The 12,296-nt window shown below is 58.5% G+C and overlaps 1 protein-coding gene across 2 annotated transcripts in view; it reads left to right on the top strand.

Moving 5' to 3' along the window:
* Positions 1-12,296, top strand: part of SMG6 (SMG6 nonsense mediated mRNA decay factor) — a 105,295-nt gene that overhangs the window by 59,777 nt on the left and 33,222 nt on the right. The gene's annotated exons all lie outside the window — the stretch shown is intronic.

Here is a 12,296-nt window from a genome sequence, read left to right as displayed (position 1 = left end):
AGCCCATTCTAGCCTGAACTTTCCTTGGGCTGTTTGTTTTTAGAATAATGAAATCAGTTCCCTTGTTGATGTGGGGTTTGGGGTCTGCTCCCTGCCACCACCTGGCCAGAAGGGACCCGGGGGCTGCCTCGGGATGGGATAACGTGCCTGAACCTGAGGGGGGGATGGAGGAGGCACAATGGCATTTGTTTTGCACGCCCTCGGAGGCACGGCAGGATGAGAGCGGCTCTCCACGGTTTCCTGCTCGGAGGCAGAACCCGCGGCAGCACCAGCGGTGCCGAGCGGGGCAGGCGCAGCGCCAGGAGGAGACGTGGAGCTGAGGGGACTTTAGTCCAGGGTAAAAAAAAAAAAAAGGATTTTCAAGGCTCTGCTCGGAGGGGTTAAATAGCAAGCGTGCCCCAAGGAAGCACGTTTGCCCCGCGTGTGCTGCTGGCCGTGGTGGGGTTCTGCTGGGGACAATCCCTGTCCCAGCTCCCTGTGCAGGGATTCCTTCTCCAGCAGCCCCAGACCCAGCACTGAGCCTGGTCTGGTGCCCCATAACACGGTCTGGTGCCCCGTAATGTGGGCTCGTGCCCCATAACATGGTCCTGGTGCCCTAAACATGCCGGAGGGAGCCGTTATTCCCTGCGGCCTGGCTCCTCTAACCACACACCGCTTTATTCGGAGTGCCATCTACCTGCCCTGCCAGGCACTTGCGCTCACGTGCGTAAAAGAGGAGCAGCACCTTTGTCCCACAGCCACTCCTGGGCTGCAGAGCTGTTCTGTCCCTGTCCCAGCTCGCTGTGACCCTCGTGCTGAACGCAGGCACCGCACAGCAGCACCGCTGCGAGCAGCCACCCTGCGGGGTTATCGGGTGTGCTGCTGCCAGCTCAGCCCTGCCTTCCCTCCTCACACCCCAGAGAGAAGGAGCCAGGCTTGGATGTCCCATCCGTGCCCCTCTACACTCTTTTTTTTCCACCTCTCCAGCGGGTTGTGTTTGGTTTGAACGTAGCTGACCTTGGAGTGGTGATCCCAGCCGGCACGCCGGGCTGTCAGCTCCTGGTTGTGCACGTCCTGGAGCCCCTCGCTGCGTGCTGCGGTGTCCTGGCCTCTGCCTGAGCACCACGCACACCACACCAGGGGGGAGAGGAGGCCACCAGCACCACCAGGACGTGCTGAGCAGGAGCAGCAGGGCCTTTCTGCATCCAGCACTGCCTGTTTTTACTGAGGGTCCGGCTGCTGACCGGCAGCTGTGCGTACTCACCCTGCAAAGGGCATCAGAGGGGACGAAGGGGGGCCGGTGGGACAGAGCAGGGAACTCAGATGCCCGACTTCCGAGAAGGAACTGGAAGAGCTGGGGCGTTTTAGGCTAGAGGAAATTCGGGGAAAACGCAGCCAGCTTGCAGCTACAGAAAAAGCTGTCGTGGAGAGGAGGAGAACAAGCTGTCCTCCAGCTCCATGCTGAAAAACGCAGGAAGGAATGGGCAGAAATTGCAGCAAAATAGATTAAGATTAGGCTGGAGGAAAGGCTTCATACCTGAGGGTGGTTAAGCACTCGAAAGCGGGCTCCTCAGTGCTTCTGCAGAATCTCTTCAGCGTTAAGAGACTTCTAAAAGCAGGCTGGGCAGCTCTCTTAGGTACAGCTTGGGTGGAGCGAGCTGCCTTGGGAAAGGAGACAAAGTGACCTCTCCGCACCTCCCTGCCCCGTTCTGTGTGATTCAGTAATACCGGGGAAAGGGCCCGGAGTGGCAGCAGCTGGGTGATTGCAGTCAGATGCCGGCCGTGCTCCACAAATCTTCTCTTTCTGCCCTGGTAACGAGGTGAGCTATTTGCCAGTGCAGAAATGTTGCGGAAGGCAGCGCAGGACGAATCGGGAAGGTAGGGCTGGGGCGTGAAGCAGTACGCCTCTCACGGGTAACCATGAGCAGCACACACCAGGGCACTTTCCTACAAAGAAATCCCCAATTCTACTCATCCTGAGGATCCTGAAGTGCAGTCCCTGGTCCCCCCTTCTGCTCCCTGCCCTCCTTGTAGTGCGCAGAGCCCGACAAATCTGACTCCCCAGCAGAGGCACCCGGGCTGCTGGCAGCAGGGGGACGCTGTGCCCATACGCTGTGCAGCAGGAGCTCTCTTTTCCATGCTGATTTTTCCCTGATGATCAGCAAGTTATTCTTCCGCACCCAGTTGCTTTCCTGCTCTCGGGCTTGGCCCAGTTTTCAACCCTCTGTTCATGGCAGGTCTTTGCTGGAGACACACGGACCATGCCCTGCTCTTTGTACGGCACCCTGGGAATTTCTCATGAGCTGGGGGGGAGGATTTTGGTATGTTAGAGTGGCTCTGGGAAGCTCGCTGTGATACTTTTCCTCTTGCTTGCGTGGCTAGGAGGAGCCCATCCACTTTTTACAGCAAGGCTGATAGCTCACCTTGCTTGCTGCTGCTCCAAATGGTCACCCCCTGCTTTCAAACTACAGTTTCTTCATGAATTTGGGAGAAATTCAGAGGAAGGGAATCTGTTTCAAGGCAAAGCTGGAGTGCATTGGGCTTAAAATGGTGTTGGGTTATTGGCTCCACCAAGAGGATGGTTGTTTTGCGAGCTCTGAAGGACAAACACTGCGCTTCCCCCCTTCTTTTTGTTTTCCGTGACCCATTTAGCAGATGGAGTGCAGAATTCAGCCAGAGTTTCTCAGCGAGTTGCTGAGCGCTTGGCCTGGCTCTTATTTTGAGTGAAAATGTTCTGACTCCCTTCGTTGCCATGAAGCTGTGTGTCAGGATTCCTGCTGGAGCCAGCGTGATGCTCCGAGCTTCCCATCGTCTCCTGTGCTGTCATTGAAGCTGTAACCAACAAAAAGCTGGCTCCGGGGCGAGCAGAACTCGGGGATGTTTTCCTGGGCGTATGTTGGGCAGATAGCCACTGCAGCTTGTGTGATGGAACACCACCGACCCTACCAGTCAACGGCAAACTATGCAGCCTGGTGCCTGGGCTGTCAGACCGTCTGCAGCGCTCGCAGCCCAAGGAAAACGCTGCCAGGGATGGGAGCCCCGGGGTAAAAGCCCTCGGACCCCGGGGTGAGAGAGCAGGGAGGCTGCGGGGAGAGGGAAGGTGAGGGCTGGGGATGGCCCAGGCGCTGCGTGGTGCTGCTGAAGGGGGCCCTTAATGGAAAACACTCGGGTTGTGCTGAGGTTAAAGCCAATCCTGGTGGTGGTGCATCTGAGATGCGCGGGGGGGGGGGGGCTGTTTTTCTGCCCTAATTGCTGCGTTTCTGGGAACTCGGGGCACGTCCTGCTTTCCTCGCCCGGTGTCTCAGGAGCATCCTGCCCCGTGGAGCTGGTGGCGAGGCTGGTGGAGGGCAGCAGAGCAGGGAGGTCCTTGTCCTTGTTGTCAGTGCTCCCTGTGTGCATCCCTGCAGGCTCCACCTGGGCTTGGCCCCCCGGGCACCCCTGCACCCTGCAGGGCACGCTCTGCCCCGTGTCCCGGCCAGGGGGACACGGAGGAGAAAGTGTTAATGTCCCTTCCCACAATAAACCTCTCTGCATGGGGGGTCCTGAAATCCGAGCCTCTCTCTCCTCCCCCAGCCCTGACACACGTTAATAAAAGGTTTTTAAACGCCAATAAAAAGGCAGCAGCCCCAGCTCACCAGGTCCGGGGCCCAGGGTCCTTGGGAAGGCACTTCACAAATGTGTTTTTTGCATTTTCAGGCTTTTGGCTGGTGAATAAGATTGAGGAGAAATACTCCTTCCCCTGATAACAATACAGTGAGACGCAGGATCAGCAGTGTGTGGATTAAAACCAGACGGTGCATGATTAATACATATGCTTATAGGGCTAGTCACTGTGGTTCCCTCCTCTGAAACAGAAAGGCCCTGGTGGTGGTTTTTTTTTTTTCCTTTTCCCTCCCCTCGTGTGCACGCTCGTGTGTGCAGACACTCACCACGCTGCTCGCCCGAGCCCTGCCTCGTCTCAGCGGGCGAACCAAAGCCCTGGGCTGGGAGGCTCAGCCCAGGGCTTTGCTTTTTGGAAAAGCAGCGGGCGGCATCGCGCTGTTATCAGCCCCGGGCACCGGGTCCTGGGCAGCTCCAGGGAACCTGCTCAGCTTTCCACGCTTGGCGTGGTTCTCGTTGCACGAGTTCTTGCCTCCTGCTCCTTGCACCACTCGCCTGGCCGTGCAGGTGGCCCCAAAGCCAAGCTTTCCTGCTCGGGAAACACAAAGCTCTTTCCTCTCTTCTCCTTCGCTCCGGTTCCCTCACCATTTGGTGAGCTACCAGCCTTGGAGTGAGCTGTTCAGGATCCTCTCCTGGTAGGCTTGGGCTAAAATTAGTCCTGTCTCGTTACTCACTGCCTGACTTACAGTATTTCGGTCTTCTTAAGACCGTAAGATATCTCTTGGCAATGCGTAGTAACGTCCGAGGCTTCCTGGAAAGGGAGCCCCAGGTTTCAAAGCCCAGAGCGAGCGGCGATCGGAGCGGCTGGGCTCTGCCCTGCCTCTGCAAACCAGGAGGTTTGTCCCTGCCAACACCGGGATCCTCCTGGGATGCCAGGGATGCAATCCCTGTCCGAGGGGCTGCTCCGCGATGGTTTTTGGAGGGCTTTCTGCAAGGCGAGAGGAGAGGCAGCAAGACCAGGGCTCTGAGAGCACAGCCTCCTCCTAAGCAGAGAGAAAACCCCAGCGAGCAAATGTGGCTGTTTGCTCAGCATCCTTTCCATATTCCCGTTCCATAGCCTTCGAGCATCTCCCCTCCAGCTGGCAGGAGACCGCGCTCAGCCCATGAGAGCCACAGCTTCCAGCCTGGAGCTTGGTCCAGAGAGGAAAAGGGAAACCGTGAGCGGAGAGCGGAGCCCCGAGCAGGAGAATCCGAGGAGGAGTCAGCCTTGAAAAGCTCCTTCCACTCCTGCCTGCCTCGGCTCCCAGGCCAGCAGCCCCGAGGCAAGACATTTACGCCGTGAGCAGTGTCTGAGCTCCAGCCTGGCCTCAGCTTTCCCTTGCACGTGCTGCTTTTGGGTTGTAAAGGCTAAATTAGGCTAAATTAGGGGTGCTGGAGGAGAGGCTGGGTTTGGTGCCACCTGCTTGAACTCCTCGCCCATCCCTGGCGTTTCCTGGAGCTGCATCCTCGAGGACGCCGAGCAGCGTCCGTGTCACCGAGTCAGGGAGGCAGTGGAGGGTGTTTGGGTGCCTCTTGTGCTGGTGTTTTGTTATTTTTTAAACGTGTCTTTAGAGAAAAGTGCTGCCCCAGCGACTGCTGCTGCGTCTGCCGGAGCCGTGCAGGGCACCATGCGGTCACTTGGCGCTGGGGCTCGCCTGCTGATGGCTCTTTGAGCAGCAAGAGTTCGGAGCCTGTTTTTTAAAGCTTGCCTTTCCCCAGCTGAAGGTGAAGGGAACGCGCCGCAAACAAGCGCGAGGACACCGAATACAGCCCTGGAGAAATGTGCAATGTGGAATAATAGTTCAGGCTCTTAAAAAGGGTTTGGGGGGGGGGGGGGGGGGGGGGGGGGTTAAAAAAAAAAAAAACACACACACAACAAAAAACAAGGCTGCAATAAATCTAGCGAGTGGAATCTGAGGGAAATGATCCCATCTGGAAAACTCCAGCGCTGGTGCTGCTGAAGGCTTAGGGAGCGATGCAGATTGCAAAAAGCAAAGCCTGCAGTCTGAGGATGACAGGCCCCGTAATTGATGTCCATCGCCACTGGTACTCTGCCAGCTGATGCTGGCCCCGCTCCAGCGTGCTGTAATTTCGGGGCCAGGTGTGAAGCGGTTTTCTGTTCCGTCTTGTTCCCCAGCACCTACAGAAGCCTCACGCATCTCACTCGAGGGCTGCAGCCCTGTAGGAAACAGCTGTACAGGTAGAGGTGAAAGGAAATGTCGCAGCTGGGCTCGCGCTACTCCCCCGTGCCCTGCCTGGGGCTGCGGCTGGGGGGCCGCTCTCCCCCCTGCCGGCTTCGGGGAGGTGGCCGCTGTCACCGGCACACCTGCCTGTCTGTCAGCGAGCTGCTTTGAACAGCGGGGAGCTCCTGGGGAGAACGGGCAGCTCAGCGAGCCCGAATTCAAAGAGAAAGCCCCACGGTGGCGTGCGGCAGCCCTGGGAGCGGGGAAGGCAGCGCCGGAGAGCCCCGGGTGCCGGCTGGCAGAAGGAGAGCCCCCACCCCCTGAGCCCCCAGCTGCTGGCCGAGCATCTCTGCCTCTTCTCCCTCGGGCAAGCACGGGGAACTGGCCGAGGGAACAGGAGCAGACCTTGCAGAAAGCACCCAGCCTCGGTTTCGGGAGGCTGCGAGCCCGTCGAGCCGCCGCAGGAGCCGGTTTCAGGCGCTCTCGAGCGCGTGCACCGTTTCCTCCCTGAGGTTCTTTCGTTTCGGTTTCCACTCCTCAAACGGTGCCAGGGGTTGGGGAACCCTCTGCTGCTGCCCTCACCCCCTACGAGGACGTGTCCCCAGCCCCTGTGCTCCCGTTCTCCTTCAGTAAGGCGAATGGGTGCAGTGGGCGACCTGCAGGCGTGTTTGGGGTCCCCTGAGCTGTTCTCGTGGTGCCCCTGAGCCGTGGTTACCCTGACTCGGTGCGTGCCTCCCTCCTGCAACCCACAGCCTCTGCTCCTGGAGGCATCACGTTGGGTTTCGGCTGTGTTAAACGCGAGGTGACCGAGCAGCCCGAGCGTTCTGCGTCGGTGAATTGTGCTCCTCCAAGATGGGGAGAGCAGGAGCCGCTGGCTAATCTGCAGCTTTATCAGCAGAGGTTCTCTTTGTCCAGGTCACCCAGCCTATTGTTAAGCCCCGAGCGAGCTTCCCCGCGGGCCCCGCCAGGACTGCCCTCGTGTTTACGCTGACATTTTAAGACCTCTGTTGACCAGATTTTAATCCTGCTCTGTATCCTGTGCACTGCGGTCTCTGGGGCTTTTCTCTGCTTCTCCTCCCAGGCGTGCAGAGCGCTCGGGCTGAGGACAACTGCTGCCTGCCGGGCACCGGGCTGAGGAAACGGGGCTGAAAGCATTAAATGCTGGAGCTGAGCTTTAACAGGTCCCGTAGCGCACAGGGGCAGGCGCGATGCCTCCGGGTACGTCTCATCCAGCCCCCTCTGCAGCCCCGGAGCCCTCCTGGTGTTTTGCCCCCCCTGAGCTGTAGTGTGAGAACTGCAGTCTCACCAGGAGGTGAGGAGCCACCTGCCCGAGGTGCTAAGACCCAGCTAGGCACGTTCTCGGAACGTGTCAGCGAGTGCGATGGTGGCTTTGTGGTCGGGACAGGGCGCAGAGGGAAGTGCGAGGTGCTGCCTTCCAGGCAGCCCCACGGGGCGAGCGGGAAGGAAAGAACCAGCAGCTGCTGGAAACAACCTTCCCTGCCCCTCTGACGTCTTTTCTCTCGCCGGAGGGAGCTGGCAGTACCTCGGCACGTGGGGAAGCCACGGGGAGGGGTTGCCCAAGTGGCACACGGTGTTTCCATCCCGGCTTTTCCCCAGCCCTGCCTCTCCGGCGGGCTCCTCGTGCTCTTGAGCTCGGAGGGAGGCAAGGCGGTGCCGGGCGTGAGCCCTGCATGTGTACCAACGCGTGTGCTTCCTCTGCCAGGGCCGCACGGCTTGGCTCCGGTGTCAGCAAAAGGCTTTCTCAGAGCGTTTTCTGGAAGGGCCATGCGATGAGCAGTTCAAGGCGCGGGCTGACAGAATAAATCAGGCTCGTCCCGTGGCTGCTTTCGGCCGGCGTTGGATCTCTCCGTGCGGATCGGATGACATGTGTTGTTGAACATCCCTCGCTTTAGTCACCCGCCGGCCAGGTTTATGTAACGCGATGGAAAAACTTCTTTGTGTTCAGGCCCTTTTGTCCTGAGAGCTGCCTCCAGAAGTTCGCCGTGGGCTCTGGGGAAACGGGAAATGTCCTATTCAAGGAGCTGGCCGACCATGTGCTCCCGGAGCTGGCATCAGGAGGAGGTGGCCGAGTGACCCGGGAAGAGAGCGTGGGGACACCGGGGCTGCTCCGTGGCACCGTCTGCCCGCGAGACCTCTGCTAGGTGCGTGCCATAAAAGAGGTGTTCACCGTGCCCGTAGTGCTCTCAGAGTGACATATTCGAGCTGAGACCTCTTGGAATTCGCTGATTAGTCTGTAAGTGGATGGAAAGGCCTCATTAAACCACCATTAGTGCTGGATCTCCTCCCAATGAGCCATCTCTTATTGCTACCCAGAGAAACCCTGAGGAAATGGAAAGGCTGCTCCGGCTGGCCAAGCCGTTCCCCGGGCATGAAGCGTGGCCTCACCTCCGGCAATGTGTGCAGTGCTGCAAGGCTTCTGGTGGTGCTTCTGCTCATGCTGGAGGGCCCTGGGACTCAGGGCTGCCTCTTCGCCTCGTGCTTTGCCTGGTGGACTCCTCTGACATGGCACTCGGTCCCTAAACTCAGTCCTCAGCATGATTTTTCAGCTTCAGAGGGGGCGCCCTGTGTGGTGGCACCGCTCCTGCTTTGTCTTCTCCAAGAGGAACCCTGCAAAGCTCCCCTCTGAAGCAGAGGACGGCCGCGGCATCATCCACCAGCGCGGCCACTGGGAGGACCGCAGGAAACCTGCAAAAACGGCCCAACGAATAACCCCGCATTGTTATCCTGAAGAAGAAAGATCCGCATCCTGGGAAACGCGCCAGAGCGGCCGGCGGGGTGGAATGCAGGGAGTGGTCAGCCCAAATAGCAGATGGGGATCTACTCTGTCTCTACGGGAGACGGAAGGTGACCTCTGTCATTGAGCCCGCAGCCTGCTCGCCACCGCTCCGCGCGCCGCCGCGCCTCGCCTTGTTTTTGCAGATGCCGAAGCCGTGGCGTGGAGCTGGGTGAGGATGAGGAGCGATCCCAAACCCTCCCCGTGCCGGAGCCACAGCCCCGTGGTGCCCCTCGTGCTGCCCCGTCCCCGGCCAGAAGGAGAAGGCGGCGCCGTGCCCCCCGTTCGTTGCTCGCTTTCCATGCAGTCATTGAGGCCGAGGCGCTTCCCAGGCATTAATGAACGCATCCCCACAACGCGTCGTGCCATAAGGAAAAGCAATTTCCTCCTCGGAGATTGGCAACAGAGGTACACGAGGCCGGGGGACTGAGCCGGGTCCCACAGGAAGCCGTGGCTGCAGGATGAGAACAAGCCCCCCGTACCCAGAGCCTTGGGCCAGCGCCTCGGCCCCAGGCCACCCCTGTCCCTTAGGGTGCCGGGGGGGCACTGAGGAAAGGGTCACGGGGATATTGAATCCAGATAATTTAATCATTTTTCCCCACAGCGCATTTGCCTTGAATTTCTTGAAAATAAGGTGAACCCCATCATTCTTTGAAATTAAGAAGATTTGCCCTAACATTTTGCGTGCTAGCATTTCACGTGCAGTGTTTTATCCGCCAAGTAACAAATATTTGGTAAGATTATGTGTGAATAGAGACAGTAACGTGTATTTCTAGTTATTTGGTTGAAATTATCACGTGTCCCTGGTCTGCTCAGCTTCTGAGCTGGAGTTACGCTTTGTTTTAGTTAGTTTGGGTTTGGTTTTAGTTTTTTGTTGGTTTTGTTTTGTATTTATCTTGAGCGTAGATGATGCAATGCTCGTGATAGCACTCGCTGTCATTGAAGGAAGGAGATTTATGGCTATGGATCGAAGGAGAAGGACTTTGCCTCTTCACCAAGGGTCTGGCCCATGGCTTTGGGTGCCGAAGTCCCTGCTGGAACTCGGGCTTCCTCTCGTAACTCCCCCAGATGCTTCCCAAACTCACACCCACTGCTAATGCATCCTGGTAGCTCCCTTTAGTCCCGGCAACGCTTTTTAGCTCAGCACCCATCCTCACGGACAAAAAACGGGGTCAGCACGTGGCTGCTTTGCTCAGGAGCTGCTCATTTTTGCACCGCAGCTGCAGGCTCTTGGCCATGAGCATCCTCACCGCCTTCCCCTTGTTGCCCTCGCGTGATGCTCGGGGTCAGCATCGTGCAGGGATGGACACGGCACATTTTGGGCAGCGTGGTGCACCTCGTAGTACCTGCTACGTGTGAGATCGAGAGGGAAATCCATGTAGGAAGGAGCTGAGTGGGAGGATTTGGCTGTGTTGGAATGGGAACGAATCTGAAGATGCGTTGTGTTGTTGTGCCCTTGCAGGCGTGTGGACAGAGCGGTTGTTGAATGGGGAAGTGGGCAGCGAGGTGGAAATGCTGGAAGAAGAAGGTGCCAGAGGTCACGGCGTGCTGCTGGCCTCTGCCTGGGGAACTGCCCCCCTGGGCCAGCATTTCTGGAGGCTGCAGGAGGGATCTGGGTGGACTTCGGGATCCATTTATTCCATTTTTTGTGATGTCCTCAGCATTTTGTCCCCACTAGGGGCAGGTAGTTCATCCGTCAGGGTGGCACCTCGAGGATACTTAAGGATTCAGAGCTTGGCTCGGTGGATGCGTGCGTCCCGTGGGGTTTGGAGCTTGCCTTCCTCCCGTGGCAGCACCTGAGCACCCCCAGTGCCCCGTCCGTGCAGGCGGCAGAGCCCTCACGGTGGCCACTCCGAGCTCCACAGCATCTCTGGTCATCCTTGCCGGATAAAAACCCGCCGCTTGGGGGAACGGCTTATTGCAATTTGTTGTTTTACGCGGTGTTTTGTCCGGAACGAAACATCTCGGGCTGGTGAAATGTGAGGAGAGGAGAGAATTTGCTGGAACCGCGGAGAGACTTAGCGCGCGTGTGCCGCGGGGATATCATCTCTGTCCTGCCACCGCACGAACCTCTCCTCGCAGGGGCTGAACCGATCCTAATTTACCTCAAACCCTGCCTGCTTTTAGGCAACCTCGATGCCGAAGAGGAAGCCCGGTGGGGTGTCAGCCCTCGGAGATGCTCTGCCTGCTCCTGTCCACCCTCGGGCAGTGCTGCCCCTTCCCGCAACCCGCGGGTCTCGCGTCCCCTCGGGCAGGGGCGCCGCTCCGCAGCTCTCCCCAGCTTTCACCTCGCTTTCCCCCTTTTTAAGAGGAATGCTTGGCCTCTTGCACTCGGGCTCGGGGAGGAGCAGCTCGTTTCTGCAGCTGGCCTGCCGCCAGATGTCATCACTTCAGGCAGTGCCACGCTGCACATCTTCAGCAGTTTGAAATGGAGAGACAGAGGGAGACAGATAAGATCAGCAGCTTTAGGTGATGGCATTGTTTCAAATAAACCATGCATGACCCAAAGCTTCCACTTCAAATGGGGAATGAAATTGCTTCATCCTTTGACAGCTTGCTCCATGAAAGAAATTTATCTTCACTTAATTGCTTTAGATCCCAAGAGGCTGTGTACAGTAATTTCGAGGAGATAATTATATCAAATTAAAAAAATATGTGACTCTCCGACTGCTGAGCCTGAGCGCGGTGGCCGGAGAGCAGGAAGGAAAGAGGCACCGCGTCCGACTCGTGCTCGCAGGTTATCGCTTCCTCCCCTCCTCCTGGGCCCAGGCACGGTGCTGGGGGGGCACCGGAGAGCCCCTCGGGGCCGGGCAGCCCCTGCCCTGGTGCCGGGGGTCCCGGAGGGGGGGGGGGTCCCACCTCGTCACCTTGTCACGGCAAACCTGGCTAGGCAGGGGCTTGGCAGCGCCTTCATCCCGCTAGCGGTGCGGCGGAGGAACCCGGCGGCTTGTTGATTTCCAAACATGTATATTTAGAAGCAGAGTGTAAACTTCCTGCCCGGGCTGGGGTTGGATTCTTGACTGTGTTTGACTTTCCAGCTTTCATTTCCTTTGCCCTCGTACTTAACATTGTGTATCTCCCCGAGTGTGCCCCGGCCTCATCTCTCCGTAACCCTCCCTCTCCCCGCGTTTCCCTCTCCTTATGGCACGCCGGCCCCAGGTTTGGCATCCCCTGAGCTCTGGCAGGTCCCCTCCGTCCCTCGGGAGCTGCCCTCGCACCCCAGCCGGTGGCAGACCCGAGCTGGGGACTGTGACAGGGACAGAAGTGGCAGCTGCCACCTCTCGGAAGAAAACCATCTCCTCCATCGCTGCGTGGAGTCCTGAAGGGTTTTTCCTCTTGGTGACTCACGGCAAACAAGAGACTGGCCACTTCCAGGAGGGGTAAAGCTCTCCATCACCCGAACCTTCCCCTCTCCTCCTAACGCTGCGTGCCCTCCCCGACAGCTCCCACCCTCGGTGGCTTTGCAGCCCCTCTCCCCTGGGGACAAAAATCATTCTGTGCCCCCCGGGGCTGGGACCGTTCCTGTGTGCAGTGATCCTGCCTGGCCTTTGAAAAGCTCGACAAGAAACCTGGGCCAGCAGCGAGCTCCTCCCCAGCCCTGTGATGTGCGGGCTGGGTTTTGAAGTGCGGGGCTGCTTCAGCTGTTCCCAGGAAGTCTGCGGGGGAACCGCGTTTGTAGCGGGGAGGTGAAGTCCCCCCGT

Source organism: Aythya fuligula, chromosome 20 (genome assembly GCF_009819795.1).
Source record: "Aythya fuligula isolate bAytFul2 chromosome 20, bAytFul2.pri, whole genome shotgun sequence".
Taxonomy (NCBI): domain Eukaryota; kingdom Metazoa; phylum Chordata; class Aves; order Anseriformes; family Anatidae; genus Aythya; species Aythya fuligula.
Note: the sequence above shows the minus strand (reverse complement) of the source record. Positions and strands in the feature narration are given on the sequence as shown.